General features: G+C 42.9%; 1 protein-coding gene across 3 annotated transcripts in view; it reads right to left on the bottom strand.

The window, feature by feature from the left end:
• The window catches only part of CACNG8 (calcium voltage-gated channel auxiliary subunit gamma 8), a 212,108-nt gene that overhangs the window by 60,213 nt on the left and 134,388 nt on the right, over positions 1-17,507 (bottom strand). The window lies entirely within an intron of this gene.

Raw genomic sequence — 17,507 nt, forward strand, 5'->3', positions numbered from 1 at the left:
TATGATGCTAAAACATGAGATATTTGTAGCCATAAAAAGGAAGAATCTTGCAATCTGGCTTCAATTGCTGTCTGAACATTTTATAGTTTCCAATACATTACATAGAACAACTTAATAAATTTTGCTAAGAAAATATAAAGTCAAGATTAAGCCCAGTAAAGAGTGTACAAGCAGAGAGATTACGTTCTTGGAGGAAATATACCACGCCGTTTATGGAGAATATATAGGACTCCTGTAAAACGTGGGAAAATCACGGCTGCTCAAACAAGAGGAACAAATAGATCAGGGGCCTGGTGCTGGAGCATGTCGCCGTTTGAATCAAAATTGCTGCTTTACTGTTCACTGCTAATTACTAAGGTACATTGAATATTCAGCACAACGAAAGCAGCATCATATATATTTCTATATATACTTCATTATACTTCAGTTATGTATATGGGATCATTGTGGGTATGTGCCACCATGAAATACTTTGGGGGGTATTCAATCTACGCCGTTATTTCTTATGGAGGAAATAGCGGCGGGCGCGTATTCAATGCTGTCTTTCCCAACAGTATTTAAGAGGTATCTCGGCAGAACGGACCCAACTTTAAAAGCTATAGGGCCCGTTTTGCTGAGAACGGTGGTGGATTGTCGAGATCACGGCTGTATCTCGACAATCCGCTCAGGACAATCAGCTCCTAACTGTCAAGTTACAGGCTGGTTTGAAAATGACAGCTACAGTAGGAGCTGATTGGCTGCTGTGTTATCACCGTCCATTTTATCACTTCTCCTGGTTTAAAAAAATTTGACCCTGAGTCTGGGGCACTATTTGTTAGGTATACAATTATTGATGAAAAAATAGGATAGCCTCTGATAATACAATTACCCACAGTAAATTAAAGCAATTACCAATCTCTTCAGTACTGCTGTACAATACAGTAAGATAGCCCCTGATAATACAATTACCAGAGCAGAACTCTAATTGGTACTTGTTTCCAAGCACGGCCACACCGATTTCCATCGGGGTGGTCGTGTCGGAAAAATCGCGTCGGTCGCATCGCATGCGACCAAATCGTATGCGATGCGACCGACCCGATTTTTAAATTGAATCAAATGTGAATAGGGTCCCTGGGACCCGATTTTACATTGGATTCAATGTAAAATATTCCCTAGACCCTCAATTTTACACCCTGAACCCCACGCCACGATTGACGCCAACCCGAAGCGTGGCGAGCGCAGCGAGCCCGCGAGGGGCGGCGGTGCGCGTCCTCCGACCTTTTCATTCCCCTACTATCCACGTCGGCGTGGAGTTGAGAATATAAAGTATGGCGAGCGTAGCGAGCCACCGAGCCCGAAGCGTGGCGAGGGGACGCGTATAACTTCACAGGTATACGCGTCCGCTCGCTACGCTCGCCACACTTTATATTCTCAACTCCACGCCGACGTGGATAGTAGGGGAATGAAAAGGTCAGAGAACGTGCACCGCCGCCGCTCGCCACGCTTCAGGTTCCTGTCAATCGTGGGGTGACGACGGGGCCATATATAATGTGAAATGGGTCATATTGGCCCATTTCATATTGTTTCCTATGTGAGATGGACTTAATCAAGTCCATCTCATCTTGTGCCATTATAATGGCACAAGACCGACGCAATGCTCCCGATTTCAATGTTAAAAATTATTTTAACATTGAAGCCTATGGAAAAATCGCGGGCATCGCGTTGGTCGCGTCGAGGGCAATGTTAATGGTCGCGAATGACGCGATGCCCGCGATTTCGCCTTTGCCTGCAAAATGGACCTGATTTCAAAGGAAATCGGGTCCATCGCAGGCATCGTGTACCTTAACTTTAAGGTACACGATGCCCAAGATTGTGGCCGTGCTAGGAAACAAGTACCCTCTAATTACCCACCGTCCCTTCCCAACCACAGCAGGGCAGGAGCTGCTGCAGCAGCCAGAGCCGGTCTCCAACTATCTACTTACCCTTTCCAGAGCCGGCCCTAGGCATAGGCAAATGCCTAGGGCAGGGGTGTCCAAACTTTTTGCGACGAGGGCCAGATTTGGTGAGGTGAAAATGTGTGGGGGCCGACCATTCAGCCTGACATTCTATGAATCATTAATCACATCAGAATGGTCCCCCACTCTGCCCCGATTCACTTTATGCCCCCCAGCCTGCCCCTTCACTGTATATTCCCCTGCCTGACCATTCTTCTCTCTGTATGTCCCCCAGCCTGCCCCCATTCACTGTATGTCCCCCACTCTGCACCAATTCAATCTGTCCCCTAGCTTGCCCCATTCTCTGAATGTCCATCACAGCCTCCATTCACTGTATGTCCCCAAGACTAACCCTCCTTCACTGTATGATTCCCATTAACTAAGTCCCCCACTCTGCTCCCATTCACTCTATGTCCCCCAGCTCCCCCCCCTTCTCTGAATGGTCATCACTGCCTCCATTCACTGTATGTCTCCCAGACTGACACTCCTTCACTCTATGTGCCCCACTTTGCCCCATTCACTTTATCTCCACCTGCCTGTCCCCTCCCTTCTCTGTGTTTCCCAGCCCCTTGTGTAAGCCAGAGGACGGAGAGGCAAAGCAAGCACTGCAAGGACAGAAGATGCTTGGGCTCCCGCTGCCGCCCTCCTCCGCTCTGCATGTTACGGGAGCAAGCTTCCCCCTTGCTGCCCCCCCCCTCCCTGCACACTCCCGTCACAGTGACAGCAATGCAAAAGCGCGCTTGCCGGGACCCCACCTTTATTGTCGTGTGCTGTGCATCCTGCATCTGATGTTCCGCCCGCTTCCGGCTGGAGGCTGCGGGCCACTTGAAATGACGGCACGGGCCGCAATTTGCCCCCGGGCTGCACTTTGGACATGCCTGGCATTTGGAATGCCTAGGGTCACCAGCAGCTTCTGCTGATTAAAATGATATGCAGCATGCCTATATTCTGTGTGTGAGTGAGGCTGTATCTGCATATGAAATAGTGTATTCATGGAAATCACTGTAACAGTATTCCGTATGCAGATACAGCCACAGTCGCACACAGAATATAGGCATGCCACATATCATTTTAATTATCGGAAGCCCCTTGTGTGTCCTGGTCACATAACAATGCAAATAAGGTGAATTTTCTGCAAAAAATGCACCTAACATTAGTAGAACTGACCAGGAGCTGCATGGCCTATTGAGGCAAGTTGTATGAGGAAACATCTGTATCCAAGCGAAGGCAGAGGTCACACTGTTAGCGGCTGTGTGAGTGCTGTCTGAGGGTGGGTTGGTTGTGCAATAGTGTTCGGCATATGTGTAAGGGGCATTATGTGTGTCATGTACAAAATGCATTAATAATGTGCGACATATGTGTAACAGGCATTATGTGTATCATGTGTATAAGGGCATTAATAATGTGCGACATATCTGTAATGGGCATTATGTGTGTCATGTGTATAAGGGCATTAATAATGTGCAACGTATGTGTAAGGGGCATTATGTGTATCATTATATGTATGAAGGGCATTAATAAAGGTTGGCATAATGTGTAAGGGGCATTATGTTTATAAGGACATTAATAATGTGTGTCATGTGTAAGGGGCATTGCTGTGTGGTATTATCAGGGGTGCCGAGAGAAAGGGATAGGGGCTACAAATTACCCAGGCCAAAGTCTGATGGAAGGGCCCAGTTGGGGCCCTTGGCCCCCTCCCCTTAAGTGACAGCAGCAGCTCTTCTCCTCTGCCCAGCACACACTGCTTTGTGCTGGGTTGCAGTGTGGCCATGGAGGTGCTTAAAATACAATATTTTCTCAGGATTTTTTTCTAAGGGCATAATGTGAATAATGTGAGGAGTAATGTATATAAGGTAAAGTGGTACTACTGTGTGATGTAACGTGAATAAGGGACACCATCGCATGATATAATGTGAATAAAGTTGCACTACTGTGTGGCATAATTTAAATTGGAGGTACTATTGTGTGGCCATGTTCCTTCCAAGCAAGAACACACCCCTGTTTGGGCTGCGCACCGAATGTGTGCACTGTTTCTATTTAAAATATTGCTGGTAGGAGCACCAAAATGATGACTGCTTTGATGAGGGTTGATGGTGCTGGGAAAGGGGAGCAGGGTCAGAGGCTGAACTAGTAGCGGTGCTAGGGGGCACCAGCCAAAATCTTGCCTAGGGCATCATTTAGGCTAGTGCCGGCTCTGACCCATTCCCAACCACAGCAGAGCAGGAGTGGCTGCAGCAGGTACAAAAGATCCTGAAAACCCTCAATGAATAAACAAACAATCAAAAGAAATTTTAACTGACTGGGGATCGATCTCACATGGATTTTACAAAGATATCTACAGTGTTTGATTTACAGACCACTCTGCCGATGAGTCGCTTATTAATTTCAGTTTGTCAAAAGTGTTTTAAAGTGATTTTTTTTTAATTTAATGGACCCTTATAGGCCTTTAAGGGTCCACTTAAGGGAGTCTGATTCTTGTGTTGTATTCAGAAAGTCATAAGATTTCCAATGACATATCACAATGCATGAAAACAACAGAAATAGCATGGACCCTTATGACAGCACCCTTAAGGGATCATCCGATTAAACCCATATTCGAACTTAGATCATCCCATAAGATGATAAGGTAGTGTGCAAAGTTTGAAGATGAGTAGTTAAAGCGTTTGAGAGTTATCATGGAAAATCTATACACACACACACACACACACACACAAACATCGTCCAATTATACTTATGAAGATACAAAACCATCCCTTAGTAAATCTCCTGCTCAGAGTTCAAAATTTCAGCTTGAGCTGCAGCAGTAACCAGGGGGAGATAGGGAGTCACGTTCCCTGGGCACTGGTTAAGGGGGGAGCAGTGAGCTGCTCACTAACCCCTGCCCACTGGTGCTGAACACCGCTGCTGAACACTGCCACTGCCGGGGTATATGCCCAGTGTCTTCTTGTGACGCCATCGCCTGATGTGGAGCCAGCGGGCTGGGAGTCTGAGGGTAGAGATGTTTGTGCAGGTGGATGAGCCATGCAAGTACGTGACTCAATGGCTCATCCACTGAACGTCATTAGTATCCCTGCTGGGCCGCCAGCTCCACCGTGACCCGCCACCTGCTCCTTTGTGTATTGTGGGATGTGGCCATTGGCAGCCCCACGTTCTGCTGTCAGTGGGCTTTGCTTCAGTGGATGCTGCTCCCCCAGATCACCTGTAGTGACTCAGGACTACGGAGGATGGGTTACCAGGTTAAAAAAAAGTAAAAAAACTCACGTCGACCTTTTGACTGATGGCTGTCACGCTCTTAGAAGCACCAGCTGGAGAGTGACGGAGGCTGGGTGCTTAACGTATGGTGGTTGCATCCACGACAGAAGGGAGTGAAACAAGGAGGATAAAATATAATGAATTTAATGAAGATATTGCAGACAGTGATAATGATGATAAAAACGGTATATGGCAAGTATGCAAATATAAAGTCAATTGTCCAGAAAGAATTATAAAGATGATGTAGCTTGGTCCTTGAAGAATACTGCAATATAATTGAAGAGTGGAATAGAATATAAACCGGAGTAGTAATTAAGGGTTGCAGAAGGAATTGAGGATTGAATGACTTGAAGAACGAATGAAGATTGTATTGCAGATTGGAAGATTGGATAAAGGTTGGAAGATTGGATGATGTGGATGATTGGATGAAGGTTGGATGATTTGATGAAGGTTGGAAGATTGGATGATTGGATGAAGGTTAGAAGATTGGATGATTGGGTGATGTGGATGATGATTTGAAGATTGGATGATTGGTTGCGGATTGGAGGATTGGATGATTGGATGAGGATTTGAAGATTGGATGATTGGATGAAGGTTAGTAGATTGGATGAAGGTTAGTAGATTGGATGATTGGGTGATGTAGATGATGATTTGAAGATAATAAATGAAGATAACTGGAGAAGAGAAATCGTGGCTGCTGCCAGAGGTAACCTTTGGAAGTGACCGTCGGGAGTATACCCCTTTGAGGATCTGACCTCGCTGTCCACATAGGCGGTAAGCAGAGTCCAGTGGTACTTGATGCAGTAAACGGCCAGCAGGATCTTCTCCAGGGGGAGCTCAGGATTGTAGTGGGAACTACAGAGCTGGTACTTGATGCAGTAAACGGCCAGCAGGATCTTCTCCAGGGGGAGCTCAGGATTGTAGTGGGAACTACAGAGCCAGGTGAGAGCGGAAGCTCAGGATTGTAGTGAGTACTACAGAGCCAGGTAGGAGCAATGATGCTACGGGATCGACATCATTGTACTGACTGCTGGACTAGCCTGAGCAGCCAGTACTTACCAGGTGAGCTGTGCTGGAATTGGTCAGGCAATCAGAGAGGGAGGCGGAGCCATGCAGGAGAGGCTGGGAAGCCCTGATTGTATGCAGCTGCACAAACACCGGCCTTTACACAGACACAGAACAGGCACAAACACACATGGCGATATGCTACTCATGTCCTGCATGGAGCTGGAGCACAATACACCAGTGTCACCACGCGATGACAACACGGCCATATGTACCCCAGTGGAGCCAGAGACATAGCAGAGGTGAGCGCCATGGTTTTAGTGCACCTAGAGGGTCCAGGACTGGGCACAGTACAGGGGTCTTTAGGCAAGCGCCATGGTGGATGTGACAATGGCAGTGCCATTGTCGACCTAATGCTTGTGTTGACCTTCCAGCCCTTTCCACCTATTGACCGATTTCAGGTGTCGACCTAAGCTCTGTCGACCTTCAGTGGCCTACCCAATGCAAGTTGACCGCATCCCATGAGTATATAGCCGCCGCCTAGACAGAAAGAGAAAACGCCCAATGCAAATGTATGATTGAATGAATTGCTAATGAATTGCTAACCGATATCCTCTTGCAGATCAATCTGCAAATCCCGAAATATCGAAAAGAAACTGTCGTCTATGCAAATGTGAGTAGGTCTGAGGCTGACACACCCAGAAAATGGCAAGTTTCTGCCCCCAAATGCGGTTTCCTATCATTAAAACTGGGGCATCTTTCCGTTTATGATCCAATCATATTTAGTTGCTAATTGCCCTCGCGCATGCACCAGTCATTCGATAATCACTCGTTTTGCAAATTCTCAAATTAGCGATCAAGGATGAATTAGGCCCTCATTGTATTTCTAATTAATTGGGACCGATGGTGAAGTTCTGCGTATGCGCATATTGTCATATGGACATGTGTAGGGTTTCCTCACCGACCAGCACTGTCGGTGTGGTGCTCGCACAGTGGGAGGCAGAATAGGGGCAGGATGGGGGCAGTGACGGCACTCCGACACTGGAACTCCCAGCATTTCGGGGGCATTCCCATGAAACCACTGGGGGAGTTCCCATGTAAATGGCGGCATGACATGGTGTGCCGTGGGAGGGCGGCATCTGACATCACATGACATCAGCCACTGACTTATATTTGCAAGCCCTGCAGAAATCATCCGATGGTTAGTGACCATCAAATGATTTTTCCAGCTGTGGGCACATGCTAGGGGATGTGTCTTTGTGACATGGTTGCAAGGGAAAACGGCGGCGAGGGGGCTTGTAATCCCTGGGGCGGCGTTACAAGGACTCACCGGGTCAATTACAATCATGGCCCATGTTGGCTAATCAGCTACTTTTCTGCAATGGTTGGTGCATAAGAATAGAACATGGCGGGTTTGCGGAAAATTTATTTAAAGGTTTTGAATGGTCTGCAGCTACATTAATAACAATCGATACCCTACTAATGCAGGGATTTGTACAGTGCATGTGTTTATTAGACCTTTAATGAGAGCAATTGTACATGGAAGCAACACCGCAAGCCTCACCAGGACTCCATCACTGTAGTTCTGCTCAGCCAAGTGTCAATGCTATTAATTGAGAGGAGATTTATGAATGTCTTTGTAATTACCTCTGTTTCTGAATTGAGATTGAGTTCACTTAAAAAATGTAAAATCAATTAAAAATAATTATTTGAAGTTAGAACTGCAAAAGAAATGCCAAATTCCTCCATGGTCTGAGTTTAAACTATTTTCTTTAGGTTTAATTGTAATGGAAAATGTAAGTTTAATCGTTATGATAAATTTATTTAAGGTTCATCTATCAATAATGATATAATAATAAAAACAGAATTGATAAGTTAACATTCTGGGAGAAATTTAATAAGATGGGAGTTCTATGTCACATGTTGCTATGGGCAACCAATCAGATACTAAATAATTAAGAAATGCATTTTGATTGGTTGCCCATAGCAAACATCCCATGTGCAATAGAACACATTAGTACATTTCCCCCTCTGTATTTCGATATATACTCATCCATTGGTAATGCAACTCATTCATTTAAATGCTATAGTCCTGTAGCTGAATATTATTATTCATAATAGCTTTTAGGTGTTTTTTAAGGCCGACCTCAATATCTGGTATAAAGAATCCTGGAGAGCATATTAACCTACTGAGTACCATTAAAAATGTATGTGATTCCTTTAATGGTAAGGTTTCGTAACATCCATTGTTGTTGGTCAGAAGATATTATTTGGTGCATGGATATATTGAATTAATAATTTAGTAGATTTTGTGGGATAGAAGTACTAAGCAGCATTTTCCAAAGTACTAGAGCCTTCAAATTGCGCTGGAGTTAGCAAATCCCAGACTACATTTGTACTGCTGCCTGGCACAGATCAAGAGGCCTCCAGCTCAGAAGCAGGCGGAAGACTTTACAGTTTACTTAAGAATTTCTCTATTTTGCCATATATAATTGTATAAACGAATATAGTTTAGTAGGTGCCAGGAGTAGCACAAATATTTATTATGATTTATAACCAAGTGTGATCTTAATTATGATTAGTAGTATACAATGTTTATATCATAAAGTATATTATATATATATATATATATATATATATTGGGGGGAGAGACCGCACTCGCACTTTCCGAGATGGCAACAGTGGGGTGCCCGACAAAGGGTTGTTATACCCACAATATAGGACGTCCTCCAAGGTGTGGGGCACTCTCCAAGACAACGTAACTCAATTGGGTGTTGTCAAACAAACATGCAATTTATTCCAAACATGCCCCAAACATGCCCCAACGTTTCGGTCCAGGGGACCTTTATCAAGGAGCTTTGTGTTTGGTGCTAATAGGGAACACGCAGAGAAATGAGGCTCAAAACCTCATCCTAGAAGGAGACAGCCTGGTAGACAGGCTGCCTCCTTCCAGGATGAGGTTTTTAGCCTCATTTCTCCGAACTCTGATGAGCTGAAGAGCTAATAGCCAACATACATCATATCCACTCCATGGACTACATAACCAGTATCCTAGGGAGTTCATCTAGGATTTTGGCCAATATTTCATTTGTAGGTCCCTTCTGCATTTAATTACCCTGCTTATTAAGCAGACCTTAAACCAAACGCTGTATTTTCAATAACACGTTAACAGATTTTTTTTCCAGCAACCCCTATCCCTCCATCCCCCTATTTTTATTTTTATTTCCCTCGCCTTCTTTTTTCTTTATTTTTCTCGTTTTTTTTTTACTGAAAATTGTACTTTTGTTTTATTAAAATAGGATAAGACAGTCACATATAACTGTCACATATGAACATTTACTTGAATTGTTTTAATGATGCATGATTGGTGATTTATGTAATATGGCATTCTTCTTGCGACTTTTGCACAGGAAGTTTTTTGGTTGAAACCCGCACTGGCGTCTCCACTAAGACTTTTGCACAGGTCAATTTTGCATTGTGCATAGTCAGAGATGCCAAGGGAAAGAGCATTGTTTTATTTAATGACTGCCTAAGCAGCTGCCTAATAATCCCTTTTTACAAAAAAGTTGAAAAGAACGTGCTATCTTCAATCTTCACGATTAATTTGCCCCAATGTATATGTAAAGTGTCCTTTAGTTGCGGCTAAAAAAACAAATATCCCCAGTACCTTAGTGTGCAAATGAGTGCATACTTATGATTTCAGTGCTATGCGTTTTTGGCTGTACAATGGTTCTTTACAATTTTTCTGCCAGAATTAAGCATGACCCGATGTGATGGTTATTTTGCTGTCTGCAATGCGATGCTGTGCGATTTAAGCACATTTTTTCACTGGCTTTTTCTGACCTTTATTTTGTTTGAGTTCACATGTTTTAAACCTGCAATAAAGTTGTTGATACCAATTTGTATGTAATTATTCCCCCCCCCCCCCCCCCCAAAAAAAAAAAAACATCGTATAGCATCGGCTCGTATGCCTGTATAATGCTGAGCCCGATGCTATGCGATAATGTCCAAAAAAGTACCTGTTGCACATACTTTTTTGTACATCTGAAATCGGCCCCCGGGAACGCGCATAGCACAGCATTGCGTCGCACACGCCGCACGAATACACCCCGATAATTGTACGCACGATGCGTTTTGTACTTTAAAAGTACAAAACGCGTTCTAAAATCGATGCGTGTGGGGGGTGCATAAGAACTGTGGTGCTTTGCACATTTAAAGCAATGAGGACTGTCCTCATAATAATCATTATGAAGATTACCCTCAATACCCATCACGGTACTCACTCCAAATGCAGGGTAACCGAAACATGAAAATACCTGTGTGGTGGGAGAATAAAATAGTGTGACAAGCGTAGAAAGGCACCGTACCCGAAACATGGCATGCCAAGCGAGCCATGCTACGTTTCAGTGTCCATGTCGACTGTGTAGAAATTCGGGACAAAAAACGTGAAAAACCACCTGCCAACCTTTTGACTGTAAGCCCTATGTCGATCTAATGATTGTGTGACCTGTCGAACTAACACATGTCGACATTCAGTCATGTCGACCTCCATGCATGTCAACCTAGTGGTGTCGACCTACTGTAGTTACTGTCTATCCAATGGTCCAATTCCCACAAACAAACCCCTTCACTTTGAAGGTCATCTTGACCACAGCAATTTCACGCATTGTAAGCTTTCTTGTTTAAAGATTAAAATGTCTTAATATTGGCAAATGTTCCAGTAGATACTTGAACATAATCAATGAATGAATGATGAGAATCCAGTACTAAATAAGATAATTTGACTCCCTATGGTATTAAATTATGCAGATTTTTTATGTTAACATTAACTTTTTAAATGAAATGCTGAACTGTGCCAGCCAGCTTATGTATAAATCACTGTGGGTGAAATGAGGATGGTTCCTTTAGAGTGTTAATGTTGTTAATGCGTTTTCTTAACACTATAAGTAAGTTGAGGAACAGAAATAATATCATTTAATTATAGATCATTAAATATTCATATTTTTGGTAATATTCCACAAATAGTTAAACCATCCTACAAGTTAATATTTGAGTTAATTAAAGGCCATTCACTTGCGGTAAGCCACAAATGGGATTTCAAGGTCAAGCTTAAGTCTCACTGTGGTCACCACTGAGCCAGCATAAGAATTTGAAGGTTGGAGGGTCCCATTTTAAAGCAGGGTCCCAATTACATCTCTTTTTAGGGAATATATATAAAGCCATGAGGAGAGATAACTAATATTTCAAATACTTAGCTATATAGAGTGCTATATAAATATAATAATAATAATAATTATTATTATTATTATTAAATAAAGCAGCCATTCAAATAAAATCATATAGAAGAATGATCTCTAGTCATGGGGAAGACATCCCTCCCTCTCTTTATTTCTCATCCCCTCTACCATTCCCTTACCTTTTTCCCTGACACACTCTCTTGACTTCTTTCTCTTGCGCCTCTCTATGGACCTTGTTTTGGTTGACTCTTGCGAGTCCACCAAACACCGCCCACCACCCTCATGGCCACCTTGCAAGGCGAATTCCCCTGCACGTGCGCGTATGGACGCTTACCATAAACATCCACTCGCAGCTTGCATTTGGGGAAGAAATCATTTGATGGTCCCGACCAGGGCTCGCAGACCTAAGACACCTCTATGGTGTTTTAGGATTGCGGGGGCCCTGTGTGGGAAGCGGGTGTACAGCTGACATCAGTTGCCCGCCCCCTGCACCCACACCATCGATGAATTACCACGAGAACACCGAGCATTTTCATGGGAACACCCATGAATCCCGAGGCGTTCCCATGGGCACGACCGCTCACCACCACCCCACGCCCCCGCCCGCAATGCTGTGTGCAAGCAGCTGGCGAATAGTCAATTCATAAAAGAATAGGCGCAGTCACCAATCATCGTTCACCGTTGCAATTGGCAATGAGGTGGCTGTTGCCTCGGTGAGGTGGGGACCACCATGGCCCGCATTTTGTTCATTTGTGGGGTATGCCCTGTACTACTGTGCATCTGGGCAGCCCGTGGCTCACCTCCCTGCACTGTTAGTGGGACAGATGGACTGTGTCCAACTAGTAGGACTGTCCAGCTGGGAGGTAAGATGACCATCCAAAAACAAGAGTGAAATCCTGTATAACACCTCTAAAGTTTTATTTTTTTAAATAAATAAGTGACAACAATATAGAAGGACTTTTTACACTATACGATGAAACGGACTCGTAAGTGCTGATATATTATTCCAAACACGGGTTTGTATTCTAACTGACAACATTAGGTTTGAATTCTATTCAGCTTTACATTCTACTCTACTACCACCAGTTATAGTAGGTACAATCAGAACAATTTCCCAGGTGTAAAATGATAATAATTGTGATTAGAATCAATGTTACACTTCAAGCTCAAGGCATCAGTTGTAAGTAAATGCACGTTAACATGATTTGTAATTAAAATGTAATCAACAAAATTACAGATGTTGAAGAATCATGTCTGCACAGCACATATGTGACCATAACTGCATATATATATATATATATATATATATATATATATATATAGATATATATATATATATGCTACCATTTACATCCCACACATAGCTCACGTTCCGTTACAGCCTACACTATACTGCATTCTATCACTGGCATCCCACACAGTCCTAATACCTTCATTCTGCTGAAAGCACGGGGATCTCCATGTATGTACTTCCGAATAAAATGACAATTACTGCAGGCTGCATCCATCAGCAGGTCACAGTGTGGTCATCTGTACAGAGGCTGAAGTGTAAATATAAGTGCCTTTATTCCAACATCACACATAACAATACCTATAATGCACATAGATTAGCACAATAGATGCTGTTCTGGTATCTATCTATCTATCTATCTATCTATCTATCTATGCAATACAGAGATAGATAGATAGATAGATAGATAGATAGATAGATAGATACTTTTTATTTTCACACTCTGTGCCCCCTCTCATACCTATTATTATAGACCTCATTACAATATCTTATGACACTCTAATGCCACTACTGGGCAACCTTTCATTATGTATCAAGCATCCATTCTGGGGTAAGTTTACTAAGATGGGAGTTCTATAAAAGATGTGATGTTGCACATAGCAACCAATGACATTCTACTTCAGGTGATGGCCTGCACATGCGCATAAGTGATTATGCGCATGCGAAGGCAGAAAATATTGGTACTCGAATTCGCAACGTAGCGTACCAACTATACTGAGGGCCATAGTCCGTTTCTTATGTCGGAATTCAACTTTCTGACTGTTGGAAACGTCCCCATAACCAGCAATGGATCTTATAAATACCCCCCGCCCCTCATAACCATCAGTGGATCCAGTGGTGCCTATGCTGCAGTTCGGTGAGGAGACTGTCCTGGCCAATGGATCTGGCAGTAGTAGCACTAATGCATGCACACAGGCTTCTGGGGTCTGCAGCCAATAGGAAGGCAGAGGAGTAGCTTTCCAATGTAAAACCTCTTTCTGTTAATTGTACCCCAAACTGGCAGTCCCAGAGGGAGGGAACAAGTTTCCAATGGTAGGCCACTGCCAGGAATGCTAGTGTACAGACTCACTTGCTACTGGAGGTTGTGGATTTTACACCCTCTATACTACAACCAAACCCTCATAGAAGAGGGGGTTATGTCCCATATTCACCTAAACCCTAAGCATGTATATACAAATCACCCAATCGCAGCACTGGAGAGAATCAGTGAATAGCTGGGGGCGGGTGTTCGCATGCTTGGTGGGCGGCATTACGAGGACTCTGTGAACTGTGAGTTTCGCAGCTTACCGAGTCAACCAGAATGACCTCCTATATTCCAACTGTCAGGGGTGAATTTATGAAGCTTGGAGAAGTGTTATCTATCCTCATAAAGAACGATATGAGCAAGGTGATAATGGTTCAGCCAATCAGCTACAATATGTAAATTGACAGGTAAGAGCTGATTGGCTGAACCATTATCACCTTGCACTTAACGTTCTTTATGGGGATAGATAACACTTCTCCAAGCTTCATAAATTCACCCCTCAGAAACGTTCTGACAGTCAGAATCATGATTAAATACCCCCTATACAGTATATGCCAGTTATACCAATATTATTATACTAATATTGATAATTATACCAATATAATTCAATCATTTAAAACCACTACATTTAAATTTGAGGTTCAATATACAGATGGAGACGCTCTCATCAGACCGGCTCCCATCGCGCCGTCCATCGTGCGCGAACCTGTGCCAGAATGGGTCGCGTGCACATCGAGATGCTCTGCAATGGATGCGCGAGCGTGTGAGACGTATCCATGTCCCGCTTTGTACGCCAGATCCCCATTCATCAGAAACCTGCGGTTGGTGTTCTGGCGGCAACGCCAAGAGCAAACCCATCTGTATCTACTCCTGTTACTTTCCTAGAGACAGTAAATAATCAGAATAAATACTGTGCATGCGTGACATTGTTATACAAACATTTGCTGGCAAACTTATGATTCTCTGTGTTCTGTTGTTCTATATTCAATGTTAAAAATCAAGTATAGAAACATCACTGTAAACAAGAGTTCATAGCCCGCAATTTGGAATTGTTTCTGTTTCTCATGATTTATTAATAAATAATCTTTTGCAACTTATTGCGAATAACATAGTGATACAGTCCCTTGTACCAATTATTGTTTTCCATCTTTTATAAGCTATAAGCAAATAATATATTTGGAAATTTGAGTTGCATATCAAAATTATTATCTAGAGGTACGTTACAGACATAAGTTTACTGGTTGCCTGGAGAGGAATTTCAACCAATGATAAAACTAGACTAAACTTCCCTGAGTAGGATAGTCCCTGCAAGACCAGTTTAAAGGGGGCCTTCGGGGTCCCATCCTCACAGAGGGCTCCCACACAAGGCCAATGTGACCCTATGATTCTACAAGAAATGGTGCCAGAGGACAGGGCTTGCCACACCTCTGTGATCTGCATACAGTATATGCAATGCAGAGCTGTTCTGTAGTACTCTCATCAGCATCACTTGACCCATCTTACATGGTGCTGATGAGAGCACTCAGAAACTCTGTGCTGCGCCTGCAGAAGTTGATCACAAAGCCAAGAGCATTCAAAAGGAGTGGACCATGGGAGGTGAGAAAAGTACTCATACCATAAAGGGGGGCATTGTGGGGCAATATTGATAGCGTACTGGGGGCATATAGGGGGGGTGGCATTATGTAGCATATGGGTGGCACTTTGAGATATGGTTTCAATTTAATGTTGGTGTTGTCCAGGGCCCTCATAAGTCATGATCCGGACCTTTGTCCCTGGATAGTGAGAATAAATGCTCCAAAATCATCTGTCTTTGGATTCAATTGCTCACATCTGATTCATAAGCACTTTCAGAAGCTCAATCAAAATACCCAGCAAGACATGAGGTTTTATCTTTGTAGGGCATGTGAGGATCTATGTATGAGTAATGTGTCTCTGGCTGTGCACAAGTAAAGCTAGAAAAGTAAAGAAAATACTAACATGCTGTATATTATTATTAATAATATTATTAATAATAATAATAATAATAATATTAAAGCATTGTTAAATCAATTTATGTATTACAGATGGGATGCAGTCCCTATGGGGGTGATTCTGGTTGGTTTGCAAAAACAAACTCCTTCTTTAATGGACAAAACCATGTCCACTGCAGGTGGGGTAGATGTAACATGTGCAGAGAGAGTTACATTTGGGTGGGGTGTACTATAAAATGCAGTTTAAGAATAAAGCAGACAGTATTTACTCTGCACAGAAACAAAATAACCCAAATCTAACTCTCTGCCCATGTCTATTAAAGGAGTAGTCTGCTTTTGCAATCCAACCAGAATCACCCGCTATGTACATATTCAAAATGTCAACCATCAGGATGTCAACATTAGACTGTCAACAGTAATGATTTTGATATAGGGATTTTTGAAGGGTTAATAAGCGCTACACTTAGGGTTCAGCCAGTCTATGTATGCGGAGAACTACCCATAGATCTCCTAAATAATACAGATACAAGACAGGTTTTGATACTAAGACAAAGGCGATCCCTTTTATGGACAACCTTCACTGTTTTTGCCATTGTACAGTGAAGGTTGTCCATAAAAGGGTTCGCCTTTGTCTTAGTATCAAAACCTGTCTTGTATCAGTAATGATTTTGATGTTGTTGATATTGAACATGTGAACATTTGCAGAATGTTGACATATCCACAATGTCTACATGTGAAATGCTTGCATTTTGCAATATTCCAACATTAGCGTTAGAATGGGGGAGGATGGTTGGGCACAAGAAGGAGGGCTAGGACCAATGGTGACTCCAGAGGTGGATGTGCAGCACAGACTAACATTCAAATAGGGGAGTAACATAAACTGTCAGTGAGTCAGTGTGGAATGGCAGTTGCTGTGGGTTCCCAATTTGAATTTTGAACTGTGCTACATCTCCCCTCTGAAGTCTTTCTGGTTAAGCCTATGGTTAGTGCAGGCTATAAGCTGCAAGCTACAAACATCGCTGCTTACCAAGTGCCTGAGATGCCGCCCACCCAAATCCCCACTCCCTGTGCTAAATCCCCTGGGTACCATGCTAGAGGATGTGTTTGAAACACATCCTCTTGCATGCCTCCTCTAGCAGGAGAAAACATTCATTTATTGCCGCCTATCGAATGATTACTACTGCCTTTGCAAATAAAAATCAGTCTGTACTGTCAAAGATATATATTTCTATTAATTTTATATCTCTATTTTTATTTTAATATCATCTCATAACCATTTTAGTAACTTGTCTTTCTCTGGTTAACTAAATTAAGTCCAGATGTTCTGAGATTATGAAAACAACAGGATGTGCTACGTAATGTTGCATAATCTTCAGCTCCTTCTAGAATAATCTTTGCACACATTTCCAAATCACAAGACATGTATAAAGTTCACCAGAACTAAATATTTTGTGCCAAAGTTAAACAAAGATAGAAAAGACAGAAGGTATGTCCAATATTATGTGTCAGGTAGCAGTAATAGGAGTGTCTACAGAACATAATTGACTGTAACAGCCCCACCCAGGGCACAGTGGTTTTGTATTTTGCCATCCAACACTGGGGAGCTGTGTGACCTGAAAATGTCTCAGGATGTGTTATTGTATTGATTAAATAGTAATGATTTTAAGAATTGTACGCTAGCTTAATTTCTTTATTCAGCATCACAATGGCAGCATGCTGTATAAATAAATGTAAATTCGAAAAGTTGGGGGCTCG

Source organism: Crinia signifera, chromosome 19 (genome assembly GCF_055691185.1).
Source record: "Crinia signifera chromosome 19, ASM5569118v1, whole genome shotgun sequence".
Lineage (NCBI taxonomy): Eukaryota > Metazoa > Chordata > Amphibia > Anura > Myobatrachidae > Crinia > Crinia signifera.